General features: G+C 39.5%; 1 long non-coding RNA gene across 1 annotated transcript in view; it reads right to left on the bottom strand.

Moving 5' to 3' along the window:
• Window positions 1-7,772: 7,772 nt before the first annotated feature.
• The window catches only part of LOC113600658 (uncharacterized), a 155,003-nt gene continuing 135,711 nt past the window's right edge, over window positions 7,773-27,064 (bottom strand). Inside the window, exons 4-5 of the long non-coding RNA XR_003421764.2 lie at window positions 11,678-11,845; window positions 7,773-10,701 (exon numbers count right to left, since the gene is read on the bottom strand). This is a non-coding gene — a long non-coding RNA (uncharacterized LOC113600658). The remainder of the gene's footprint in view (window positions 10,702-11,677; window positions 11,846-27,064) is intronic.

Genomic DNA, 27,064 nt, shown 5'->3' with positions numbered 1-27,064 from the left:
GAGCATGTGTTTTTTTACATTCTGAAAAGCATTGACGATAGACACACATTTTATAGTTTTTACGGAAAATAATTAAAAAACATAACTTTCATTTAGTCTAAATATCAGGGTTCTGGGCAGAGGCTACTGAATCTCACATTGTGTTTTGTGACATTTTTCCCCCTATTTTGCGACTGTGGGAAAGCAGATTTGGTACTCAGTATGCTTGTCTTTCTTAGATTTTCAGGATATCATACTAAAAGCAATAATATGTAGGTATTAAAGAGTTTGCTATCGAGCAGTCGTTCTTCGGAATTGTACATTTTGGTGCAATCTTGAATTAGTTCTATGGATTTAACCAGTGTCTACTCTCCAATGTAAGATTTCCTGGACCCTCTCTCAAATTTTCAAGTTCCTAATGTTCAGTGAGAAAATATAACTTCCTATGATCCATACTATGGCATACCTCTTAATATATCCAAAATAATTTGCCTACCTTTAAAATGAAATAGGCGGGGAAATAGTTTAAAAACAGGGCAGGAAAACCAAAAAAATAGCAAAGTGTTCCTTAAAGGAATCACTTGATATTTAAAAATAAAATTGTGCAAAGGCTATGGAAATCTTAAGTCCACAGTCATATGTGTGTGTGTATATATATATATATATATATATATATATATGTGTGTGTGGCAACCTCATTTAAGATTTCACTAAGATTCTGCCAGCCGAAATTCACTGTTGATAAGAAAAATGAAAAGTGTTTGACTTTACTGGACCTTAACTTCATTGGAGCTTAGTATATCCATCTGATGTAATAAATTCACACTTTTCTATGTTAAATTCATTCATACAATGGGAGCTTATAAAAAAGAATATAGACTAAAGAGTAAGTTGCATAATGAGATTTAATCTATGTAAAATATGTCCCAGAAGAAATGTCCTTTGCTTTGATCATATCCCTTGAAACAAGATCCCCTGCTGGAAACCACAATAAAATGAGAGCTTGGGAAAAAAACTCCTCTGGCAAGCAAGCTTGCTTTTTAAAACAAAAGTTCACCAAGCCCACCAAGCCCATGATCCTGGGGTGGGCTTAATTAATGTCAATGAAATCTCAAAGGTTCCCTGAGGCTTAAAGGGGAAATAAATCTCAATGGCTGCTCCATGCCTTCCTCTCTAAGATTCTCAGATTGGAGACACACACACAGATGTGCATGTGTGTGTATGCATTCACGTCATACATATACACGCTGTAGGTGTCTATTTCATTATGAAATGCGCTTCGCAAACTTTATTTATTCCAGAGTAGGTTTATATATCATTTTATCATCATTTTCAACATGGCTCTAGAATGTCAACAGCTATGTTGTCATCTTACAATCAGAATGGTTTAGCATATTTCTCTAAGTGGACATGGTAACATTTCTGTCTTGCTTTTGGGTTCTGTCATTGACTCATGTTTATATGGAATCCATGGGGCTACCCTATCGAGCTCAGCTGAGAAGACATTTCTGAGTAGAATCTCTAGTTATTTTTCATTAAAATTTTACTCCCTGTTAAACAGCCCCTCACTGAATTGAAAAAGTTGGTGGTGGTTGTTGTTTCCACATGTGCACACTCCATTTCATTTTACTCAGAGTCAATGAGGTTCTGATCCTGATTACCAATTTTCTAGAAGAAATGAATAAATACAACAAATAAAATAAACAACAAATAAATAAACAAAATGTTTAATTTTCTCTTATATTTGTTATGTGTGCAAAGACTTATCAGGAGCAGGTTCACAGATCACAGAAAACCATGTTGTCCCTGAAAAATAAATGAGGAGGTTATAGCCCAGTTTTCATCAGTACCTAAATGCATGGTTAATGCTGATTCGCTGGCTTGGAAGTTACAATTCCACCCTGTAAATTGCACATGTAACTTTTAATGCGAAACACACACACACACACACAAACACATACACATGCAGGTTTCTGAGCCATTAAGCTGCTGTACCGCCCAGGGAAACAATCATATTCACTCCTGATACACACACTGCAAAATGATTATTTTTATGAAAATTCTCTTCCAGTTGTTCTTCTATCTTTCCAATTATGTCAGCCACATCATTTTGAGCCTCTGAGTCACTTTAAAAGTTTTGTTCTGCAGACTTCAATTTTCTAAAGATCTCAGAAATTTACAAGTGGTCTTAACAAATATGGTGTGACTGCCGCATGGTTTTGTGTTGCCTTTGTAGTTTCTAAGACACTCTAACATTATTTAATTAGCTAAAATTTCTCCTCTCTTGAGAAATGGAAACTCAATGAAATGTCAACAATGCTGTCAGTCTGCTTCAGGCTAAACTCATTACACAAAAACTAAAGGTAAAAATAGTCCGAGGCAGAATTCTTTGTTGCAATTTTGAGGCCCACACCTTATGCCAATGAAATCCATATGTGATTCTATAAAAATGCTAAACCGGGAAGAGTAGCTAATAAATTATCTCAACAGAAACAATAATTGATCAGCCCTTGCATAGAAATTTATCTAATTAGCCAAATAACATATCAAGTTCTGTTGGGGATTCTCTGAATACCACATTTATTCTTTGACGAGCCTTTACTTTTCAGCTCTGGTAAGGCTGAAAAATGCTCTGAGCTGCTCTTTACACCTAAAATGAATTTCTCCCCCAAGAAAGAAAGAAGAAATCATTATCTTTTTAAGCTGAGTACAGCCAAGAACGGAACAAAAATGCCTCAATTTATCTGAATTATCATGGAGGGTTGGGGATCCATGGACACATTCCTAAAGATAATACAAATTTGGCATTTTCTATTGTCTAAGGGTTTATAAAGGCTAAGTTTCTTGATTTATTTAAATAGGTGCCAGCAAAGAGCAAAGTACAAAAACAAGTGCTATATACTAAAGGTATGTGAATTACCTTCTTCCCGAGGATAATGCAAATTAGAAGTACGTAAAGCTTTGTCTGCACCTGGGATCTTTAATGAGGATAAAGAAAAATCAGACAGAGATTCTCCTGGGGAAAGAGAGGATCGTTATTTGAATAACCTGCAGTGAATTCTAATCAATGCGACGTGACTTTGAAAATGAATGTGGTCTTTCAACCCGCTGTACTTGAGCTGTAATATTAATCATAACTTCATGGTACAGTAAAGCTTATGACAAATGCTTGTTCAGTAGACTCAGAAAAAGACTGGCTTGGATGTGCCAAGGAAATATGGAACCATGGAAATACAAAGGCTCTTCTTTTTTCCTCCTTGCTAGCCCATTTATTGGCTAGTGTTTTCTGTTATCTTTCTTTAATTATCTCAAAAGAGGTTGATGCAAATTGCATGTCATAACTGTAATTGTTTTTTTTTTTTTCTTCCAAAGGTGACATTTCACATGTACCTATTTCCTGACACAGTTTTAGAGTGTTATTTAACATTAAATTATACCAGGAAGCTGGTGTGCCAATCAGCTAAGGATGCATTAAACAGCACAGCAAACCTCTGCAACACAGGAGGAGGAGATTTTTAGCTCTGCCCCAGTAGAGCCTGCATTTTTTTTACAAGTGCCTCCTGGTCCTGAAGAAGGTTGAGCCTACACACACACACAACAGATTTCCTGGAATGCTAGGTAGAAAAGTGCTGCTGGCTTAAATAATAATTTTCAAAAAAATCAGCTCTCAAGTGTTTTCGACCTCCAAGAAAATGCAATTGGCTTTTGACAAGTTGACATTAAAAGGCTTACTCAGAGGAACATAACGTGTTAAAGCTAAACGCTCAAGAATCACATGAGGAAGGAAGACGACGACAAAATAAACAACTTAGAATAATTTAAATCATTTTTTGTCAGAACGTAATTCCAGGAAAATAAGGGGCCTGGCATATTTGCCCTGGTCTGACGGAAAGAGTGTTTACCAATCAGAGCCGCCATCTTGGTTATTGTGACGCTCTGATGTGAACGGCAAGGGCTGTGACTCAGCTGCACGGTCCAGCCTGTGCCATTAGTGCGTGATGAGGCAAGACAGAAGTTAGCCCTTCAAATGTGTGTGTTGACAGGAGAGCAGTTTCTGGGTTTCAGTTACGAAGTAAAAGGGAATGTTAGGTGGTACAAATCTGAGGGCAGCCAAAGTGGACAGATGCTCCCCAAGCCGACTTTCATGTTGCTCTCCCAGGGTGCTAAGAAATTACATGCTGTAAGAGACAGTATTTTTATCCCCATTCTAGAGATGACAATCCAGGGTCTGAGGGATGTTGCATTACTTTCTCGACTAAATCCAAGTTTTAAGCGGGAGAGCCAAAAATGATATCTATACTTCTAATGTTAACACTTCATGCTTTTTCACAACAACGTTTTTGAGTTACAATTTACAGGCCACAAAATCCATTCATTTTAAGCGCGCATGCAGTGATTGTTAGTAAATTTACTGAGTTGTGTTACCATCAGCATAATCCGGTTTTAGAATATATTCATCTCCTCGGTAAGATCCCTCATGCCCATTTACAGTTAATCTGTCCCTACCCTCAGCCCTAGGCTACTGTTAATTTATTTCCGTCTCTATAGGTTTGTCTTTTCTGGACATTTCACATAAATGGAATCATACAATATGAGGTCTTTTGTGTCTGGCTTCTTTCACTTAGCATAATGTTTGGAGGTTCATCTGTGTTGTTACCTCATGCTTTTTATAATGCATTTGTCTACTCTTCACTCTGCTCACTGCTTCTGCTCTATTTTGAGCTGTTTCTATTTTGATCTCACTTAGGATGAGAAGCAAAGAGAAGCAGTGTAGTACAGGAGAAAGAACTAGCCCTGAGAGGAAGATCTGGATTTGGGGCCTATGACCAAGGCAATCTGATCTCTCAACTACCTCACCTGTAAATTCTGCTTACTCAGAAGACCAAATGAGATAAATCCGTAACAGTGCAGGTAAAACCATATAAAATGGTAATTTGTTATGACTGTGTTTATTACAGCATGAGGTAAACGACTCGAGTTTTCAAGGTGCCATAACTTCTCTACACTGAAGGGATTCTGGATCTGGGGTGAGAAAGGCTGATTAACATAATCTCAACAGTGATAAGGACATCTAAGATCCTTCAGTTCAGGTCACGTCACCGTTTCCTGATTATAAAGCTGATCTAAACTCAAGTTTAAATGCGCCTGCCCCCAGGGGTAGGCTTGAATTTTTCAAAGCTTCTAAACTATTTCTAAATTCTATTCACCCATAGTGGTGGCCATCAGTCCCAAATTGTGGGAACCGTATGCAAATCATCCATGGGGTCGTTTAAAAATGCAGATTCCTGGATTTACCAGAATTGGAGCTTAAACTTTTTCATCTAAAGAAAAACTCTTGAAGATGATTCGTTTGTACCCTAACATTCCCGAACCAAACTTGAGTGAAAACTGTTGCATGTGTTACCCAGAGCATGGTCAACATAACAATATTATACCACCCTAGAATCATCACAGACTCTTATTATGCAGAGGTTGCCGTTGGCCTCCAATATCCATTTTCCCTTCTCTCTTTCAATACGCTCATCCCAGAATTTTAGCTACAAGGTGTGGGCACGTGACTCCTTTCTGGTCAATGATACATGAACAAAAGTGACGTGTGCTATTTCTGGGTTATGTCCTTAAAAGAGAGGGATTTGGTTGCCATTTCTCTCTTCCTCTTTGTCACTAGCCGGTCTATGGACAGCATAGTGGTGAGCCCTCTGTGACCACGTGGAAAAGGGCAACATTAGTGAATGGCGAAGTGGAAGGATAGAGGAATTCAGGTATCGAATAACCTCGCCCACTTCCTACAAACTCAGGCTCTTAAGCTAGAGAAAGAAACTGTTATTTTGTTTAAATTATTATTATTTTGTTTTTTGCTAAGCAACTAAACCAACGTCTAGAGCTGCTAGAAGATATTGGATATTCAGAAAAGTCGGGTAAGTCGCTTTTTAGTGTCTCCATTTCTAAGGCTGTTCCTTTTCTCAGCGCAGTCACTTCATGTAGTTTAAGATATGAGTCTCTCTGCTGTTCTGTGCAATAAGGCGTTCCATTGGAAGAGCCTGAAGTTGTGGTCAAAGGAACACTCCGACATGAAAGTGTATGGAGGAGGTGGCATAGAGAGTCTAGTTTCTATGCTGAGGTTTACATTTGGTCCGACATTTTCAGGCTGGGTAATTTTGAGATCGCTGGGAGAAATGGAGGCCAGGTGACCAGTCTTAATAATCTTTGGTTTCTCCTGCGAACTTGACACACAGTAAGCACTCAAAACTATCTGCTGATTTACCCTCAGCAAAAGACTCCAGTGCAGCATGAGTTGCTGATATAATGAAGTTCGTAGGGTTATGCATAGGGCATGCAAACTGACGCTGGGGCTATTTCTTTAAAAGGGAGACAGGTACAATACGAAGCAGGTGGAATTGGCAATTGTTGGGTTCCTTTCAGCTCTTACACTTCATGGTTCTCTCTCCCTTTCCTAAAATTTGTTGCTGATTCGCTACTACCTTAAGGATACACTGGGCACACAAAGATTCCACACCCTCCCTAAATGCACCTCTCTTGGATCTCTTCTCAGCTTTCTCTCTCTACACTTGCCCTCAATTCTCCCTGCATCCTCCTGACCTTACATCCTACTCCACCTGTTCCCTCTGCTTGGGGACATATCTACCTATCAAATTCCCATCCACTCTGCATGAGTGAATACCCTTCAGTGTTATGTGAATACACATATCCCCTGATGGCAGGGGAGGTAAACAGCTCTGACAGCTCCTGGACGTCATTCTAATAGATTTTGAATGATGATCTCTCACTGAAGAGACTCCATGCAGCACGACTCCAAGGCAGGAACCAGAGCATGGAAGACGCCTGCTGGAAGAAGGGGTCATCCCCACATTCTGACCTCTAACGTCTGCTCTGGGTGGACTAGATCAGCTGATTCCCCGGCATAGTCCTTTCCTGAAGGCCGCTTCCATTTGGGAAGTCTTATGGGCACAGTCTCACCAAAATACCTTCTAAGTGCTTCTCATCATCACCACCTCATCTGGGTACCACTCATGCCTTCCCGACCATTACTCTCTTAGTCCGAGGCTCCATCAGCTCCCATCTGAACTTATCTGAACTACAGCAGCAACTTTCCCATGATTCCTCTTCTTCCACTGAAATCTCCCCACCCCAGTTAATTCTACACAAAAGAAGCACAGTGATTTAAAATCCACCAATGGCATCCCATTGCACTGATTATGAATCTAATAGCATCTCTACTGATGTAGCTTCTGCCAGTCTCTCTGACTTCATCTTGTACTATCCTGCCTGACCACTCTACTCAGCTACGCTGGCCTGGTCCTCAGCATCCCAAGCCCTCCTTGTTTCACAGCCTTTGTACTTGCAGTGTCTTCTGCTGGGGACACATCACCCTTTCACCCTTTCAGCTGGTCACTTCTCAGCCAACGGGGCTCAACTCAAAAGTGAACTTGTAGAGTGAACTTTCTTGGCCCCCTCTAGTTGGTGTTCCTCTCTCTCACCATATCAAACCATTTTCTTCAGATCACTTCACATTATTCGAAGTTATTTTTTTTTAAATTTTTTTTTCAATGTTTTTATTTATTTTTGGGACAGAGAGAGACAGAGCATGAACGGGGGAGGGGCAGAGAGAGAGGGAGACACAGAATCGGAAACAGGCTCCAGGCCCCGAGCCATCAGCCCAGAGCCTGACGCGGGGCTCGAACTCACGGACCGCAAGATCGTGACCTGGCTGAAGTCGGACGCTTAACCGACTGCGCCACCCATGCGCCCACGAAGTTATTTTAATTGAGCACATCATTAGATATCATTAAATTGTTGTTAAATGAATGAGTTTAGCATCGTGATTAAAAACTCAACCGGGAGCCAGTCCTCCTGAGCAAGTCTTGGTCCTGACCTTTGACATCTGTGGGTCTGTGGGCCAATTACTTATCGTCTTTGTGACAGTTTTCTTTGTTTCTCTGTCTACAAAATGAGTATACTAATAGCACCTACTTTTAGGGTGAAGATTCCATAAATTGATACATGCAATTAAAAAATTTTTTAATGTTTATTTATTTTTGAGAGAGACAGAGACAGAATGAGAGTGGGTTAGGGGCAGAGAGAGAGGGAGACACAGAAGCAGAAGCAGGCTCCAGGCTCTGAGCTGTCAGCACAGAGCCTGACGCGGGGCTCGAGCTCACAGAACGCCAGATCATGACCTGAGCTGAAGTCGGACGCTCGACCGACTGAGCCACCCAGGCGCCCCAATACACGCAATTCGAGAGGAACAGTGCTTATGTGGAACATCAGATGCACTCAGAAAAGGCAGTTTACAACCTAAAGAATTACATTTAAATTTCTAACTAGGATTAAAGCAGAAAAGCATTACGGTAACTACATAGGTTTAACAAATGCTTAAGGTTTTAGGTGGAACCAGAACACTTAGTAATCATTTGATGCCAAATTTTTAGGGCCCTGAATTGTTGAGGCAAACTGTTTCGGGGTCTAAGTTTTTCTTTATCCATGCACTCATTTATCAATAAGATTTTACAGAATTATTATATGTAATGGTCTCTACTAGGTTATAAAATGGACGGATTGCCCATAAACTTGAGAACAGATGTAAACAAGCCTTTACGGTATGGGGAACATCAAAAGCTCTGTATTCAGAACTATGGGAGCACCGAGCAGGGAACATGGAGGAGGAAGAATCTACCCCAAGTCTTCTTGCGGGTGGGGATAGGTGGCCAGAAAAGGTCTGTGGTCCTTGCACAGCAAGCTCTAGCCTATTTTGTGAGCACCTGTGGACTCCCCATCGTGGGCTTGAACAGCATGCGGGGAACATGCAGTCACTTCTTGACTGCATAACCAGGAAAGAATGCAGAGTCATTTGCTCTACCCAGCAGCATGTGAATAAATATGCCACACATATGTATTTACACAAATGCAGAATTATAGGCTTGCTCCAGAGGGGGGAAGGAGAAGAGTGTTGAAACCTGATGGCATATCAAGCATTTCCTGAGGGATGTTGTCTGTCAGTCTGTTTGTGCTGGCTGATTGAAAATCACATGTGGCTTTCAGATGTAGAAAAGGAAAAGTATTTGCATACAAAAATGGGAACATTTTTAGCAAAGTGCTTGACAAAAGCCACTTGAGCAATTATACAATATTTCTGGGCAAATCCTTGGGCACAAGTTTCTGGAAAAGCTTCTGAAGACCGTCTTCTTGGTTTTCCCCTTTCTTCTCTGGCCCCGGTTCTCCTTCAGGTAGGGGGTTTGTTCTCGCTGAGACCTTCAGCACCCACCATCCCTGCCCTCCCCACCCCAGTTCTTTATTGCAGGGAGATGATAAAGGTGTGAACCTTTATTTTCACTGTTTTCCCTTCAATCAGTATCAAATCTTACTACAGGCAAGGCAAATGGGAACCAAAATTCTGATAAGGCTCATGCCATGAATAAAAAGTTCTGAAGTTGACATTTTAAATGGGGGAGGGGGGAGGTCTATGAAAAGGGCACTAAAGAAGTATAAGGTGACAAGTGTAAGGTGATCTGTCCTAATCAAAAAAAGTAAATAAAGCTTCAGAATACGAAATGATATAGCACTTTAGCTGAGACCTATAGATAGGAAAGCTGGCTACTCACTAATTGTTTTACCTTAGCGAAAGAGCCTGCCGGGACTTCTCAATATCCATCTTGTCCTTTTCCTAGACACATGGCCAGATTACATTTCCCAGTCTCCTTTGCACTATGTGTGGTCACACGATTAGATCCTGACCAATGATCACCTCTTAACCCTCATCCATGGCCAAACTAAATTAGAATGTCACATGAGATAAAAGGGAAGTTTTCATGGATTAGGCAGCAGAAATGTTGAGGTTGCTATAGCCGCTGGTTTACTCTTATACACTTGAACAAGATTCCTAAACTTTGTTTTAGCTTCATAGGTAGAGGGGGGCTAACATAGTTCCCTTATGTGGTTGTTACCAGGATCCTCAGGGGGTGCCTTTCTTTTTTAATTCCTCCAGTTCCTTTCCTTTTTTTTTTTTTTCATGTGTTTATATTTTTCCTCATCACAGCAAAAAAAAAAAGTTTCTAGTTCTCATTTCTCTGATGTCCACTCTGCTCACCAGGTCGATAAAAATTGTAGGAAAAGTAAAGCAACCTAAGAAATGAGTCATTGCTAGGAAGGAGTGACAAAGTGCTGCATGTCCTTAATTCAGTGTAAGAGATAGGCTGGGGCTCTGTGGGGCTGGGGTCTGAGCAGAAGCATATTAAACAAAAACACAAAGCTCACTCTAAACTTTGAAGGTGAATATGGACTGTAACTAATTTTCTCAAAGGGAATGACATAGGCATCTTACACATCTTTCTCAGAGTTTCTGAGAAATGCTTTCTAGACAACAGACGCTCAGGATATCTCATATCTCATGATAACTACTGAAACCGTCTTCCACGCTCTCACCTACTTGGTTCCCTTTCCATCTCAGTCATCATTGCCTTCGTTCTTTCCTCCCCTCCACTGCTACCTCCTTGCTGGAGGAAAGGGATGGCATGTCTGGCCCAACCCACTGGCCAAATACTTTGCCATGAGCCTGAGGTCCTGTCTCCTACTTCATGCAGGAAGGTATACCTGGGAGGTGTGGATTTAATTTCCTCCAACAGCTTATCTTGTAAATCAGCCTCATGGAACATTTTCGGAAATTCTCCGTGCTATTATATGATTTGATCTAATGACTCATATGACCTGAGAAAAGAGAAATCAGAATGGGGCCATTCATGTATTTATTCTGACAATAAGCACTCATGAAGAGGTCTCTCCAGTCAAGGCAAAGCTAAGAACTCATTCCAGGGCATGGAAGGATGAATGGGGCTGGCCTGAGAGGCCTGGATGAACAGTGTTAATCCTTGACCTCTCTGAAGGGGTGGGCAGGGCTGGCCAGATGGGAAGGAACAGTACACTCCAGATATGCTCTGATTTAATTCACACAGGGGGAAGCCTCTCTTGTTAATAACAGCTATTACTTCTGGCTTCCCATGGTACCTGAAACAGCTACATCTCTAATACATAAGGTTAAGACACTATGAAAATACTACTACTTTTATCTGTGAGAGGAAAAGAAAATAACAATTGGTATTACTTCAGACTAACCTTCAGGCATATTTATTCAGTCACTGGGGGATGGGGACCCTAGGTGATTAACCTTAGGTGAAAGGGGATGAGCGAACAATATGGGGTCCCAATGGAGTAGGCAGCCAGAAGCAACCCAACGTCCTGTGATCTTTCATTCTGCTGGACTTGTGGTTGTTAAGAATTGTGAAGGGTCTGAGATTCTACCCTACTTGCAAGCTGTCATGAGACTCATGATTCCTGACTGAGAGACGAACGACTTTATTACTTATGGAAGAGCAGGCAGCTTAAGTGTTATGTTGCCCTGCTACCCCTTGTCCCCAGGTCCCATGGGGCAATGCGCAGGCGGTGGGTCTGAGTTACATCTGCAGAACCCTGAGCTTAGAAAATTCGAATCTTCTCTCATGGGTTGTGAGCAAACCTGTCCAAATTTGGCCATGGAGGAAGATATTATCTTTATTATACTGGGCAGCAAACAAATGTGTCTTCTTCTCTGCAGAGAGAAACCAGTTCTACTCTGTAGGGGTGTTCACTCTAGACACATTCTTAAAAAGATTGTTGAGAACAAAAGGTGGGTGGTGTCTCTGCTCACCAGATGTGTAGAATTATGGGAATTCTCTTCCAACAATGTGGCTGTGTGAACAGGAAGCAAGGCATATTGGGAGGAGGTGAATCTCCCGGAGTCCAGATCCAGCTCCACCTTTATTATCTAGCAGCTTTCAGGAAGTTGCTTAAACTCTCTGGAGTTCAGTTTCCTCATCTGTGAAATAGGGAGGATATTACTTATCATATGGAGATTCTATACAAAATTAATATGACAGTCTAAAATGATAACTGTGATAATATATGTCTATTACACAGGTAATATGTAACATGATATCCCAAATTTCACAATATAATGATATATATTATTTTATTTTGCACTTCTTATTAACATAGGTCATATTTCTGTTGTGGCTAACAAATCTAGTTAGCTTTGAGTTGATATTTACCTTTGTTTATACTGAGAACCATAAATAGCCCTGGACAAGAAGACAGGGTACCTTGGTTCCAAGTCTACCACAAACCGGCCGTGTAGCCTTAACAAGTCATTGAAACTAATTAGTCAAAGAAGGAGATTGGACAGGAATTCGGAGATAGCAAAAAGATTGTCTCAGGGCCAGGCCTGAGCAATGGGTAGCGAATGCCTGGAGAGCTGGGTTAATAAACATTTTGAGCCCATATCTAGGCTGAGCAGGAAAGTATGCCCATGGTGAGCTAGTCATGTCTTCAGGGTGAAGACCTGAGTGGGGCTGGGGTGCAAAGAGCTGAAAGAGGTAGAAATGTGGTAGGACCATTGCCATTGCTTTGCATATAACAGGTGCTAAGTTAATGCCTGTTTGTTCATTAATTGATGAATTGGGTAAGGTGGTTTCTGGAATTCTGAGTCAAGGATGAAAAATGTGGAGGACCTGAATTGATGGGCAGGGGAGGGGGAAGACGAAGAACCACTTTATGATTTCACTTTGGAATGAGGGGAGACCTACTTTTAGTTAGGCCACGACCTCTAAGCCAGGTTAAGTACTTCTGGAAATCCCCATCTGTTATCAGGCTGTATGTGGAGCCCAGGCGGCCTTTTTTTCAAATGACCTGGTGTGTTGCTGCCTTTGGTTTCTCCTGGGCTCCAAATTACTGCTATGAAGCAGCTGCTCTAACACTTTAATGGCCACAATTAAACAGTCCCAGAGGCTGACCTTTAGACATGGCAGTGGTTAATTGAGCCAAGTGCCCTGGGGTCTGCCATCTTTGGCAAAGCCTTGCAAAAGTCCAGGGTGGCTTGATCTTTTGTTTGGTTTCCCCACACATGTTCTAAGAGGAAATCTTACTTCCAGTCATACTAGTAGAAATGGCAAAAACCTGGGGATGAGACAAGACTGATGAAGGAATTCCAATGTCTTTATAAGAAAAATATCTTGTAAATGGCACGTCTGAGGTCTCTAAAATTGTCTGGATTTATTAAATCCTTTAATAGGTAGAGCCAAGCTTTGATGGGAAAAGGCAGAGAATTAGCGACTAAAACTTACAGTTTTCATCTGTTGTTCAATTAGCAATTAACATTAAATGACCAGTAAATAGCAGGGAATGCTTCAGATATGGGGAGACAGCCTCAGAAAATAAGCTAAAAGGTAAGTTCATAAGAGCAGAGACTGGGGTGCCTGACTGGCTTAGTTGGTAGAGTGTATGATTCTTGATCTAAGGGTTGTTAGTTCAAGCCCCATGTGGGTGTAGAGTGTACTAAAAAAAAAAAAAAAAAAAGCAGAGACTGCTTTTGTTTGGTTCATGACATCTCCCAAATACCTAGAATGCTGTCTGTACATAATAGATGTTCATTTAATAATTTTTGAATAAATGAGTGGACAAAACCTCTGCTCTCGTTGAGCTCACAATCTAGTAAGTACACAAAGGTGTTAATCATTCGTGATGAGTCTATAAAGGAAAGAAATGTTGTGATATGGAAAGAAGGAAAGAAATGGAAAAAAAAAAGAAATGGGTCGGGGAGGTGATAAGTAGTTTGGTTAGAGAGATTCAGGAGGGTCTCACACACAAAGAGGAGCTATCTATGAGAATAGGGGTGGAGAGGAGATTTCCAAGCAGACAATGGCAACAGGCAAAGGCCCCAGGGAGGGAAATGCTGGAGGGTTGAAGAAACAGAGGGGGGAATGTGAGGAGAGGCTCCTAGTGAGGTGGAGAGTAGTAAAAGGTTAAGTCTGAGTGGTATGCAGGAGCCCAGGTATAGAGTCTCCTAACCATTTAGGGAAATATTGGTTATACTCAATGTTTAATTTTCCTAGGGCTGCCAACAAATTACCATACTGGATGGTAAAAAACACCAGAAATCTATTCTCTCACAGTTCTAGAGGCTGAAAGTCTGAAATCAAGGCATTGACAGGGTTAATTCCTTCTGGAAGCTCTGAAGGAAAATCCATTCCATGCCTCTCTTCTAGTTCCTGGTGGCTTTTGGTAATCCTTGGTGTTCCTTGGTTTGTACATACATTACTCTCATCTCTGCCTCTGTTTTCACAAAATACTTTCTGTGTATCTTCTCTTTTCCTTACGTCGTCTCTTCTTCTAGGACACTCATCATTGGATTTGTGGCCCATTCGGATAATCTAGGGAGATCTCATCTCAAGATCCTTCACTTAGTTACATTTGCAAAGAGTTTTCTTCCGAATAAGTTCAAAATCACAGGTTCCCAGTGGACATATTCAGTGGAGGGGCACCATTCAATTCATTATACTTTATTTGCAATGAAAAGCCATTGGAGAGTGTCATGCAGAGGAGTGACAAAAGATTTACACTCTTGGATAAGGAGTGGACTACAGAAGCGCAAAGCTGGAAGATCTTAGCAGCGAAAGATGGTGTTTGGAGATTATCTCATCCATGTAGAAGCAGGAGTAGATAGAAAATCCGAGTTAGGACTCGGGCCAGGGTATTAGTGTCAAGGCAATGTGACAGTAGTTTCTGGGTTGAAATGGAGGCAGTGGCATACAGGTAGCATCTCAGCCCCAAGTACAAACTCACATAGATGTCAGGTCTTTGGATGGAAATAAGCCAGGAATTTTCCTTTTTTCTACTCTTCATTGCCCCACTCTTGGCCCCTGCAGGCCTCCTTTTCCTCTGGGCAAGGTCTCAACAAACACTCAAAATTTTCTGCTTTCATACCCTTATAATTAGGGTTCTGCTCCTTCCTAAATAGAACTCACATAAATCTCCATGCCCCACTACAAAAGGCCCTGAAACTCTTGTTTCTTTGCACCATGTTGCCTTGTAGGGTCTCTATATGCGCTGCCTGTCTGTTACGAGTTGAGACTGCTATAGGCAGAAAAAGAGACCCCGCCTCCCATTTTTTTTCTAACCGAAAATTGGATCTTGGCCAGGAGTTCTTCCTTTCCCTCTATGGAAACATTTCTAATAGCATGCATAGGTAACTTCCTCTGGAAGGGGTGGGGTGGGAAAACCCAAACCCAATAGTATGGACCAACACTTGCCCTCCACAATTTACAAGACTTTCACAAAGGCATGGAAGCAAACGTAGGATTTATGACCGGGAACTAAAGTGAAATTGAAATATTTTCTTTTGGAAGTCTAAAGTGCAAAAGTGTTAGCTTAAGGCTATTGAGAATTCTATTTGTTATTCTACCTGTCTCACTAATGAAAGAAAAAGCAACTTTTTGAGGTGCAGCAAGAGTTTGAGTGCTCTGGAGATATATAGACCTTTCCTAAAAGTGCAAGTTTCCCTACTTGCAGATTCTCTATATTGTGCAGGGATCCTCAAATGATGGGTGTTCCTGTTTTAAGTCTTTTTCTGTTGTAAGTGACAGAAAAAGCTAACTCGAATTTCCCTAGCCAAATAGGAAATTTAATGGGTGACGTAACTGTAAAGCTGAAATAGTCCAAGACCCCAGGTGCTTAAACACTGTGTCTGGAATCCAATTTCTTTCTGTTAGTTTCACTCTATGCTGACATCAGACTTAGAAAGCTCTCACCTCATGGTGGCGACAAGGATTCCAGACCTCTAACTTCACAGTCAACATTGTCATTGCTTCTGATTAATTCATTCTTGATCCATTACCTCTATCTAGTGGAAGACAGTGCTGATTGGCTAGGTTTGAGTCACATGACCTCCCCTGGACCTGTACGGTAGTCAGCATCATAGAAATGGAATAGTCTTAGTGGAGGAATGAGTGAATTCTCAGAAGGAAATCAGGGTGATGTTACAAGAAAAAAGGAAATGAACAAGGTGAAGTAAAATAACAACCACAGCAGCCAGCAAATATCCCTTCACTGGCCATGTGACCTGGGGCAAATTGTTTCGTCCTTGTTCCTGTTTTCTTATCTTTAAAGTGGGGATAATGATGTAAGTTCTTTCTTCATAGAATAATTGAGAAGATTGAGTTGGTACATGTGACACACATAAAACAGTGCCTGGTCGCATCTGTTTTAGCCTTATTATTTATTTATTTCCTTATAATGGGAACATTGTCCCTGCTGAGTTTCGTGAAGACAGAAGTCAAGCTACTTTACTGAGCAGGTCTGAGCCAAATAAAAAATGGTGAATTCATGCCCAAGCAAACAGAACTAGAGAACAAGCAGAAATCTCAAAAGGGAGATACAACATATCCTGAGTCCTCTCACTTATCACCACTTGCACTGCTGCCCCATTGTCCAAAGCACACAATCACTCAGTGGACTTCTGAGGCATCCCCTTCTCCGACTTCTTGGCCCCGCTCTTGACCTTTCACACCAATCCTCACACTACTGCCCAAGCAATCTTTCTGAGGCATAAATCTCTAGCTTAGTATCTTTTGGTATTTCCCCAACAGAGACCAGAATAAATGAACTCCTAATTTGTTTGGTCATGTCCTTTTCTACCTCTACAATACTGCTTCTCTTCACTGTGCCATGGTACTTGATTTTTCAGCCTTCTGGTCTTCTGTGTCTTACACATGCAAGCTCATCCCCATCTTTTTTTCAGAATTATCTCCCCTTAGATCTGCAAGTGATTTCTTTCTTATCACCATTATGACCTCATTTTAGCTGCCAGTTCTACCAAGATACCTTTTCTGATTAAGCCAGACAAAGTACTTTTCCTTCCCTACCTCAGTAATTTTCTATATTATTTTGTCTCTACTATATCTTTTAATCCTTGCATTTGTTTCATTTTGTTTATTTTTTGATTCCCTCTTTTAGAAGCAAATTTTTGAAGTAGTCATGAGATGGTGAAGAATTACCTAGGACAGAGGTTTAGAGAATGAGCCTAGGGTTTGTGTCTTCTTTTCTCCTGAGGACATTTGCTCATACCTGAGAAGTCAGCTGAGAGTTTGAGAAGGTGAACAAAAACTCTGCCAGTCGGTGAGCCATAGGAACAGAGAGAAGCCTCTTGCTTTGTGTCAGGGCCCTAAAAACTAAACAATGGAAGTAAGTGTGAAGTGGAAGAGACAACAGTTCAGCTTTAAGTCACTTCCATTACTGAGATTGAATTGAGGAAATTTCTTGTGCCTGCAAGTGCTCTGCAAACAAAATGTAAATCCAATCATGAAAGATGATATCATCTTAGGGCTCAAATTATTTCTACAAACAATTTTGTGGATGTAATTGCTATCATCAATAAACACTAACTGGGGACATTAAGAGACATGATAACAGGAATGAAAACCAATAAAGAAAAACAGACAACAGGAAAAGATTCAGGAGAGCTCTGGATACTCAAGCATCAGACACAAAGTTTAAAATAACTTTTACTATGTTCAAAGAAATAAGAAAAGATTAAAAATTTCAGCAGAGAATGGGAAAATATTTTTTATAAAAAGAAACATGGACATGCTAGAACTCAAAAGTAAAGAATTCAATAGATGGATTTAACAGCAGATTCAGCTAGAAGGAGAATTAGTGGACTGGAAAACATAGCAGAAGGAAATGGAAGGGAAAAAAATGAATAGAAAATACAATAACTAAGGTAAGAGCCACAGAGGATTCATTGAGTAGATGTAACATTGCAGTCAAAGTCTCTGAAAGACAGGAAAGGTAATGGGCCCTCAATTCTTACCTCAATTACTGGGTTTCTCTGCTTTCAGGTTGGTTCCTACTTCCATCTATAACACTGCTGGTGTACAGTTTTTAAAACAATACCCTAGTACTTAAGAACATGGCATTAGTTTTATATAGTTTTAATTAATTTATTTATTAATTAATTTATATTTTTTGAAAGCGAGAGAGCATGAGCAAGTGGGGGAGGGGCAGAGAAAGAAGGAGGGAGAGAATCTTAAGCAGGCTCAATGGCTCAGTCTCACAAACAGTGAAATCATCACCTAAGCCAAAATCAAGAGTCGGATGCTTAACCGACTGAGCTAACCCAGATGCCCCTGGTTTTATATTTTGTCTTCATCACTTATTAATTGAATGACTTTGGTCAGGTTGTTTAATCTCTTTGTGCTTCAATTTATTCTTCTGTAAATGGTTACAATTACATCTAACTCCCTGGATTATTGTAAAAATTGTATGTCCATATTTATCCATTTATATAGCTACGTACGTATCTATTTAGATCTAAATATCTAAATAGATACATATAGATATATAGTATTTGGCTTAATGTAACTGCTTAATAAATTACAGCAGTCTGCTGTTACTCATGTTTAAACAACTGCTTTTATTCAATTTACACACCATGACAAGCTCTTTTACACACAGGGTCTTCATATATATATTTTTTTCTTTTCCTAGAATGTGTTTTATTACTTCATCTCTGCTTTCAAATTTTATGTTAATCAAGGTTATTTTCTCTAAACTTTTCTTTATATCAGTGATTCTCAATCTTATCTGCAATCAAGATCACCTATGGAATTTTATAGAAATACAAATGTCAGGGTTCTACCTAGAAATTCTGATTTAGAATGTCTGGATATTTACTTTTTACACACGCAAAAAAAATCCCCAGATATATCTGAATAAGTCTCCAGAATTAAGAAGCTCTGCTGTGCTCTCCACAGTTTCTTCACATGGTCTTATCCATGTTTGTTTTCCTCGAACATCAGCAGACACCCAGATTATGTTTATAGCCTTGGTTTTTCTCCATGATCTTTCCCCTGTGCATTTAAGTGCCAGACTTATATGCACAGCTGCAACTACTTGGATGCTCAAAGAATGCCCACACTTTATATACCATCACCCCTCCATCTAATCTCCTTTCCTATATTCCCGGTGTTGGTAAGGGGCACCATAATCCACCCAGTAAGTTAACAGCTCAGACTTGAATGTTATTCACAAGGTAATAAAATTTATATGTAACAATGACCTCAAAGAAAATCACCCATAATCCCAACTGTTCCATGCTTTGATCACACTGCTATATGCATTTTTTTTAAATTGAGGAATTAGAGTGTGTCTATGTTCTCTTTCTAAAATAAGTCAATTCATTGCTTTTGAAAATGCCAGATTGCTAGGGCAAGTACATATAAAATGTATATGTGATAAATGAGCCACTAAAATTAATTTGAAAGTGATGGATTATACAATAACTGATGTTGGAGTGAATGGCTAAGCATTTGGAAAAAAAAATCATTCCCCAGTTACATTCTATACTGTAATATATTTCAGATAAATTAAATAGATAAAGTAGACAAAAATTCTAAAAATTAAATACAGTTGCTCTGAGCTGGAAGAAATTTTACAATGATACTCACTCTAGGAACTTTAAGGTAAATAACTGAGAGATTTGACCACATAAGAATTAAAACAAAAAGTTTTTGCTTTGACAAAAATCACTCAATATTAAAACAACAAACTGGTGAACACTCAACATTATGCCTATGCTCTTTAAGGTTAAAAATAGCTCATATAAGAAACATGTATACCACAATAGAAAAACGTAAGGAGTTGAATGTGCTGATACATAAAACTAATCAAATAAGTGAAAATTTTTTTAATGTTTATTTATTTTTGAGAGATAGAGAGACAGAGTGTGTGAGCAGGGAAGGGGCAGGGAGAGAGGGAGACACAGAATCCGAAGCAGGCTCCAGACCCTGAGCTGTCAGCACAGAGTCCTATGCAGGCTCAAACCCATGAGCAGTGAGATCATGACGTGAGCAGAAGTTGATGCTTAATTGACTGAGACACCCAGACGCCCCTCAAATAAGTGAAAATTTAAAAACAAAATATAGCATTTACTAACCACATTAGCAAAGATGGAAAACAGGACAATAATCTGTGTATGAGCAAATATTCACTGTAATTTGATGGACATGCAAATGGGTACAACCTCTCTCAAGGACAGTTTGGTGTTATGCATCAAATTTAAAACATACCAATATGTGATCATGCGATTCTACTTACAAAAATTCAACTAGGGGTGCCTGGGTGACTCAGTCGGTTAAGCGTCCGACTTTGGCTTAGGTCATGATCTCGTGGTTCAACTAGAAGTAAATGGCTAAGTGAACAAAAATAAAGGCACAAGAATATTTATCAAACTTAGTTTTTCACATCAAAAATAGGAATGAATGTACTTTGATAAAGAATTGGCACAATATGTTTCAATTAAATAATATGTAAACAGTAATAATAATGTCATAGACATGGAAAAATATATATCATAGAAGAAAGAAGCAAATAGAGGGAGCTTGATTCCCGTTTAGAAAATGAGAATGGTACACTCTATAATGTTCCTGGTGATTTCCTTTATGTAGTGGTGTTATGTGAAGGTTTTACTGAATTCTATTACTTGCCTAGGTTTTCTGTGTTTAGTCCAATGAGCATGTATTATCTTATTATTAGAAAATACAATGAATCTATTTATCAGAAAAATAAAGGGGAGGGTTGGCGAATCTTGGAAGCTGGATCTTCTTATTTTTGTTATAGTGTTGGCAGTGGTAGGTAAAAGTTTAGAACAATTGTTCTACAGACTGCCCTAACCATATGAGGTTAGATAAGATGTAAAGATAAAAACATAGCTAGGTTTCAAAGATCCATTTATTTTTTGTGCTTGCTTTCTGGAACAAAAGCAAAGCACGTGGAAGGTGAGTTGATATATATATCGATCGTATAATATGTGATAGGTATTGTGTTACGTATTGGCCATGCCTAAATAGTCGCTCAGTGATTGGATTATGGTCACATTCAGGAAATGGTCATTGTCTGCTACCCAAGCAGGAGGAATTAAATCATTGGGCATATTCTCCTGCAATCCAGAAATGGTTTTCAGTAACTACCAACCGGAGTCAAAAGAGAATCTCTGCATTAGATTTTTGAAAGGATTGTTATTGCGCTTATCTAAATATGGCATATGTTTTAATTGGCAATTAAGGCATACCTAATGCACTGTGGGGCAGGAGGATGACATCTGGGAACATGGGCAGGTGGAATGCCTGAGAAAACCATTGTTCTTTTAATCTGGACCCCAGGAATTACACAAGGTGTGTGTCAATTTCCTTAGGAGAACCTGAGTCCTTTAGTTGTGTTTTAATCTAACCTGTTCACTTGACACATTTATTCTAATTGGTATTACTCTGCAAGTTGCTAAAAAAATATGAAAATACTAGTGATGGCCTCATTAATATTCAGGGACCTCCTGTGAGGGAGGTAAAACTCAACAGCTGGCTTCTTCCCACCTAGGCTCACAAGAGAATTGTCTCAGTATGCCTCACAAGTTATTCAGAGTTGTAAAGAAGACCCAAATACAAAATTAGAATAATGCTTTCTTACCTCAGTCGGATCAGTCACAGCAGATTGTGTAGAGCTAGGTAAAAATTTGACGACCGATGAAAATAGTTTTTGACTGAAACTGGCCTTCTCTTATGACCCACCCCAACAATTGTGGATTTATTTTGGGCAGTGGCTACGCCAGCCTTTGAACAATAGGAGCCATCAAATCAAGACGCTTTGACCTGAAACCAAAGTAAAAATGCCTTCGAATCTTGTCCCCAAATCTGTAAGTTGAGGGTGATGATAATACATACTTCACACGGCTGTAGCGAGGACCAGATGAAACAGATGATCGGGAATTGTAAATCAAACTAAAAATTTGATTTCTTCTTCTCCAATAACATTGGCAACATTTTACAAGACTAGGCCAACACAAGACTCTTAAGACTCTATGGAGACAAGTACTCTCAAACAGCACTGCTGGGACTAGAAGTTGGTATAAAATTTTCAAAGGCATTTTGGTAGTGTATTTCTGAAGCACACTTCCTTCAATCCAACATTTCACTTCTTAGAATCTGTACTACAGAAATCCTACGTGATTAGGTAAGATGTATAGTATGTTTATTGCAGCGTTTTTTTTTTTTGAAGGGAAAAATTTGAGGCCATTTAAACACCCATCACGAAGAAAATGGCTACACGTAAGAGTAAAACCAAGATATGGCATTCTGTGTAGACCTTAGGAAAAAAACCTGTGTATATCTATATATCTATATAGTAATATCTGTATATCTATATATATCTAAATATATATATACAGATACATATAGATACAGATAAAGATATACAAGGTTGTCTGTGTTATATGGAAGGTTGTTCAGGATGTATCATCGAAAGAAAAAGGCTAGTTACAAAATAGCACCTAGAGGATGACACCATTTCTGTTGAGAGAAAGAGAGAGAAAGGAAGGAAAGAAAGAAGGGAGAGAGGGAGGAAGCATCTGTGCATATAGCTTGGAATGCATGCCATGATATTACCAATAACAGCTTGTGGACTGGTATTGGGACAGGGCTTTCAACATTTATTATATATAATCCTCTAATTAAAAATTTTTTTTTAATGTTTATTATTTTTGAGAGAGAGAGAGACAGAGACCAAACAGGGAAGGGGCAGAGAGAGAGGGAGGCACAGAATCGGAAGCAGGCTCCAGGATCTGAGCTGTCAGCACAGAGCCCGATGTGGGGCTCGAACTCACAGACCACGAGATCATGACCTGAGCCGTAGTCGGCCGCCCAACTGACTGAGCCACCCAGGCTCCCCTCTAATTGTTTTTTTTTTTTTTTAAGGAACAGTTACTATCTTGGAAATAAAGGCATAAAAGAAAAATAAGATACTTACGTGAAAACACTAGTCCTTCAATATTCATTTCTAATTTACTTACCCCGCTCTCACCACTTCTTTTGAAAACTTTATTTCCTCCCTCCTTCCCTCTCTCTCTCCCTCTCTTCTCCTCTCTCATAGTTCATTTTTTTTTTCACATGAGGTCAGAGCCAGATTATATTTTGGTGCTTTTTCAATTCTTTCGGGTCCCTGTTTGCCTACTGAGAAAAGTCCTGGTGCTTAATAAGGCATTCAAGGCCATCCCCACTTTAGATGATTAAGATATAGGAAAGATTTCAGAGAAGTGATGAGTAAAGATAAGAAAATCGTACCATTGTTTGTAGGTATTCCGCTAACTACGCAGTGTGCCGTCCTTTTATATTCCTGGTTATCTTACCATTGATGTGACCTGGTAAAACTCCATGCAACCTATGACGGCGCCTGACTGAATTTCACATCCTCCCCTCCCAAGGCACTTACTCTTATGCCATAAGCTATGTAAGGAGTTACCCTCCATATCACTTTGTCTCGTTCATTCCACTAGTATAGCCCGTGTAATAAATTATTATTAAAATATTCTATAGTTGCCTCATTCAAATCTAGGCATTTTATACTTGTTATCTGAGTGAATACACCAAAGTTAAGCTCTGTCTGATTCACATACCATTGTGATACATGACTATCTAGAATGGCGGCGACACATTAGGACCATGAACCCGTGCCAGACTGTGCTGTGGAGTCTGGGTGGATATTAGTGAATAAGATACCTGCTCTTTTGTGATATTGTAATCCGATGTGCTTTTCTCTTTCTTTTGGCAACCACATCCTGATTTTCCTTAGGAGGACAAGGACCTACTTTCAGACTACATGTTTAGATAAATCTTTCTTCCATAACCGGATCTGGAAGGCAGTAGGCATTGAAGTGGTCTTGGCCAACTGGGGGCATCATATTCCCCTAATTGTGGTGATAGTCAAAGATGGGCATGGGATTCAAACGAGGAAAATCAGTGTTAAACTTGGGATTTATAATGGATAGGCAAGAAGAGTCTTTTTGCCTTTTCACTCGGTTTGAACTTTGGGGATATTTAAGTCTAGAGCTCTCGGTGAGCCATGGTGTGAAATCTGAGCATAAAGCCAACATGAAGGAGAGAGGGGTGGCAAGATGGAGACAGCCTCACCTCTGTGGTAACTGTATGAGCCTCTGGACCAAGCCCTACCGGAACCCACTTATGCCTCAGGGGTTTTCCATTAACAATTCAATAATTTCCTTATTTGCTTAAGCAAGGTTGTATTTTTGTGAATGTATAATTTGAATCCCAGAATTCTAATACCTTAGATTGTGAAAAGTGGTAGATTGTGCCATTACTTTAAGCATCTGGCAAGGAATTAAAATTAGCTGTAATTTTAAAAAATTCACAAAAACCCAAGGAGGTTGCCGCAAATAAAGAAATATTGGAAGACTTTTGTCTTTTAATTGAAAGACCTTTTTAAAAAACATGTAAATATTTTATTGTTTCCCGTATACAGAAGATACGTCATATGTCTTCCAATGAAGACAGGCTCAGACATGTCCTTATGATCCAGTCAAAGAAACATCTCTTGCTTCTTACTGTGACCAAAACAGCTTTCAGTATAAACAGGTAATGATTGTACATTGCCCTGATATTCTTTATTCCAACGTCACTAGTAAGGTGGTCCCACAAACAGGACTAAAAATTAGGGATCTGTCCAGTTTGTAGCATTGGGGGGTGTTGCTTTTTCTGACCACAGAAAGAATGCATCACTCACTTATCTTGGAGGTTTGTTTCTACTTTACATGTGGCCCATGTTTAATACCTTCATCAAAGGAATCACCATCATTAGAATCAATAGGAGATCATATTCACTCAAAGTGTTAAATGCTATCATTGCCTTTTTAGAACTTATGCCTTATGTTTAAAAAACGATAATATATATTGAGGATAATTTCAGTAAGCTGCACTAATGTAGATGGGCTAATTTCTTTAGAAGAGCGTAGTTAAAAGATACATCATATTAATAAAGAAAGATTTAACTGTGTTCAACCTTTGTGATTATGATTTATGTGGTGATTTTCAAAATCAAAGAGACAAGACAATTTAAGAGGGAGGACAATTGTATTACCATCCTCTAAGGAGAGACGATTTTGAAAAGTACTTGGAGAAAGGGATGGAAACTAATAAGAGTATATCTTAATAATCTAGGTATAAGTTGACTGGGGATCAATCCAGTGTACCCACCAAATAGTTAGGTGGTACCCAAAGCCACAATCTGTTTAAATTATTTGACAAAAATATCAATCCAAAATAGGTGCCCACTTAGAAGTCTTTAGTAAATAATGTCATGGTCATTTCTGTACATTTCATAAAATGTCGCTATCTTGAAAATCGCTCTTTGTTATTGTTGCTTCTCTAATTTCAAATTTGGAAAAGCCGAGCCGGCGGCATCATATTAATATATTTACAGGATGAACTATGTAGATGGGGTGCAATTTTTGCAGATTGTAGAATCGGAGAATACTGACGCACCAGGAGGAAACCCTGATATTTGAAACCCTAGTCAGGAAACTATTTAAAAAAATATATTTCCTGATTGTTTTCTCATTAAAAGTGCTGAAGTTCTTTTATTAGAAGTATTTTAACATATTGTGTCGAGCACATATGTGTGTAGAGTTCTGAAAACAAATCTTTAAAAGGAGGTGAGGTCACAGACTATTTGAGGGACAGGAATGAATATATGTGTGCATGTTCTATTTGTCAGCCACTTTACTGGCTATTTTGCCATTTTGTTCTCACAGTGAGGTAGGTATTAATGCCCCCTGTCCAAAAAAGTTGAGGCTACAGGAGATAAATTGCTTGCCCAATGGCCCTTAGATGGTAAGAGAATCAGGAACCAAAAAGAGTCTGTCTAAAAGAAAGCTCGCTTTCTAAATCTTTTTTTCTTATATTTCTAATATTCTAGCCTTTCTATTTTCTGATCTTCTGCCGTGTTACAACGTGCACTTCTAGGTTCTTGTTGACAATAGGCCCGCTTCCTCCTATTCTTCTGGTTCCTCCACGTCCTTCACAATTCTAACTTGTATTCTTCAAGAACTCTTGATAGAGCTGAGCTCTCCTTCTTCATATACACCATTGCAGGAGTCCTTCGAGACAGGGCCAATTGCAATGTCTCATCTTACATCCTGGCAGCTGGGATACAGAAAACGTAGCATATTTCACAAACAGTGATAGTGTTAACACTAGCTAAACTAGCAAAATCTTTAAAGCCTTACTATGTGTCAGTCATTAGACTAAGTGCTTTACCTTAATTATCCCATTTAATATTCTTAAAAATCACACAAGTGGTTAGTATTTTGCCCTGCTTTTAAAGATGAGGAAAGAGAATTTGAATAAAATCCTCAGGATGACGCAGTAAAGGCTTGAAGAGCAGGTATCTTTCTGGTGGTGTTGGTAGACAAAGGCAGGGGTGTTCTTACGTGTTTTGTCTCATTGGAGGACCCATCTCTCTGTATCAGTAGGGTTACCTTTGCCATGTGGACAGGAGGTTTTGCTTAGTTTCATGTGTTTCCTGACTCAAAAGAAACAATATTTGACCCAAAGATTTCACAACCGTTCAGTTCTTAGCAATCACGTGTCTGAAAAGCACAGCTAAAATCGTTTCACTTCTAGTTTCTGAAATATTGGGTGTTTGAAAGGTGTACAGTTCTCGAAGGTTAGTTTCCAGTTATCATTGTAAAACAGTGTGTCACCTTCGAAGTTATTTCTAAAAGATATGCATGATGACGATGTTTTTGGTTTGATTTAAGATTGGCGTTTGAAAATGTAATAGACATTCCTAAGATGAGTTGATTTTAAAATGCCTCATGGAAAAGGAAACACACTTAAACTAGAAAGGGGAATTTGGCACGAGTGAGTTGTTAGCTGGTAAAAATAGGTGTCTAATTCTGGAGGAATCCGTTATTAAGTGCTTCATAGGGAGAAGACCGAAATACAACATCTCACCCCCCTTTGTTTCTGGTATTTTGCAGTGGCTCATCATGCTAACTTTGATGTGGATAGTATTTAACAGTAAGCAACAGAAGCTACTTTTCCTTCTCTTCTTACTCTCAGGATTTAATTCTTCACACTACCATCCACAAAAACATGCGCGCGTGCACGCGCGCGCGTGCGCGCGCACACACACGCACACAGTAATAAAAAGACGTTGGGAAGAAATGCAACATGCATTTGCAGGTCTAGATGGACCTTTCTGCCTTAAACAACGAAAGGCAATGCTGCCGAAGCAAATGGTCTTGCATTCATATATATTCTTTTTAAGATACAGGCAATTAAAAGTTTTAGAACTTTACATATGCTGTGTAAAATTTTAAACCCCCTCCTTCCACAGGAGAACACTGGAAGAGTCCCAA

Source organism: Acinonyx jubatus, chromosome F2, assembly GCF_027475565.1.
Source record: "Acinonyx jubatus isolate Ajub_Pintada_27869175 chromosome F2, VMU_Ajub_asm_v1.0, whole genome shotgun sequence".
Lineage (NCBI taxonomy): Eukaryota > Metazoa > Chordata > Mammalia > Carnivora > Felidae > Acinonyx > Acinonyx jubatus.
Note: the sequence above shows the minus strand (reverse complement) of the source record. Positions and strands in the feature narration are given on the sequence as shown.